Consider the following 1881-nt stretch of genomic DNA (forward strand, 5'->3'; position numbering starts at 1 on the left):
TCATACACATAAACTCGGGTACCAGTGCTCCCACAGTCCAAAACTATAGAAAAATATGATGTCTCTTGTGTTCTGATCCATGTCACCACGGGTTGCAGACACTGTATGATCTCGAGCTCGCATTTAATCTGTGAGCCAATCTACCTTCCGCCTAGTATTGATGAAAATCACACTCTGTGTGATTGCCAAAGTTTTATACAGGTCACACAGTGTATCAAGTTTCCAATCTTCTCATTCGACATTGACATAAAACTGTTTGATACCCTCCAGAGTAAGCTCATCTCTTTTCACAAGAATTATAACCAGATTATTCATGAACTTTCTTGTAATCTCCAGTGCCTCGGGAGGCATGGTGGCCGAGAAAACACCAACTTGAAGATTTGGCGGTAGCAATTGAAATATATCATATATCTGGTCCTTAAACCCACGTGAGAGCATTTCATCCGCCTCATCAAGCACAAACATTTTAATTGAATCAGAACGCAAGGCATGACGCCGCAGCATATCATAGACCCTACCTGGTGTCCCTACAACAACATCCTCTCGAATACGAAGATCCTCTCGAATGCTTGTTCCCCCAACACATGCATGTACTCTTACTTGTAAATAATCACCAAGTGCCCTCATAGTTTTGTCTATCCGCTGGGCTAATTCTCGGGTTGGGGCCAAAACTAGTGCCTGGCACTGTGGGAGGCTGTAGCCCAATTGTTGTAGAATTCCTGAACAGAAGGTTGCGGTCTTTCCTGTTCCAGATTACGCTTGCTGAATAACATCGAGACCTTGGCAGAAAGGAACAATTCCTCTCTGCTGGATTACAGAAGGCTTCTCAGTGTATTCAGTTTTGGGCCATATCAAAAATTCTTCCCCAACACGAGCTCTTACAATAGTAACTCCAAGTCTTCGGCAAACTTCAATATATATTGTGCTTAGCAATATTCCACTTCCAGATGCAGATTTTAGCACTTGATGCAAGTATGACTGCTTTGGATTGTTATGAAGAGATGACCTAGTAAAGCCTCGTAAATCAAAAAGAACAAAATTCACCGCCTCCAAAACTTGCAACAAATGGCACCCAATTTCTTTTGATATTAACTCTGCTTCCACTTGTTTTGCTATAATGTCAAGCTCAGACAACCGTGCTGTAATGCTTCTGCCAGCTAGCAGAAAGGCATCTAAGCTTGCCCATTCGTAGGTAACCTTTGACAGATTGGGAGTTTCTCGCTCTTCCTTTACAACTGCTCGAAATAATACTACGCTCCTTATTGGCATGCTGAGGAAGTCTCTTCAACACATATACTAGACCGCGTACTGCCCGGACTTGAAAAAGGCATAAAGTCTCGACAGTTGCCTTCCCAACCAAAGCTCCAAGACCAATAACCCTACCTATCCGTGCTTGCCATGTGCTTCCATAACAACAATGCAAAATTCGAGGTAGAAGCTGCTCGAAGACTGGTATACGAACACCTGGAGGTGGTGAGTAAACAGGATTCATTGAAGGACTAGAAACCATCATAGGAGTACCTGGCGTGCCCACACCCCTTGTAGTCAATACACCAGTATGTTTGCAACGAGCAAGAAAAAGAAGTGTTTCTATAAAAATGTTTAGTTCATTCAAAACAGCCTTAGCATGTGCTCTGTTTTCAGCTGCAAGAACATCAACTAATGCATCCAAGAATATCAAAGGATCTAACTCCTTCAAATTTGCATGGGATGAATTTCGTGACTTAGAACTTAAGGCCCCAGTGCCCATCGAGCCCCCAACTTGACTAATTGTTACTGGTGGAGAGGCAGTTGAATTAACATGAAAAATCATAGCAAAAATGACGGCATAAATTTGGGACAAAATCATCTTTCGGATCTTGAAGTTCTGTTTCTGCAATG

At 42.5% G+C, this 1881-nt stretch overlaps 1 pseudogene; it reads right to left on the bottom strand.

The window, feature by feature from the left end:
• Positions 1-823, bottom strand: LOC149244372 (eukaryotic initiation factor 4A-3 pseudogene; annotated as a pseudogene).
• Between the last annotated feature and the right edge of the window lie 1058 nt (positions 824-1881).

This window comes from Pinus tabuliformis, chromosome 8 (assembly GCF_031772625.1).
Source record: "Pinus tabuliformis cultivar Carrire ecotype Pingquan chromosome 8, CPIR1, whole genome shotgun sequence".
Classification (NCBI taxonomy): domain Eukaryota; kingdom Viridiplantae; phylum Streptophyta; class Pinopsida; order Pinales; family Pinaceae; genus Pinus; species Pinus tabuliformis.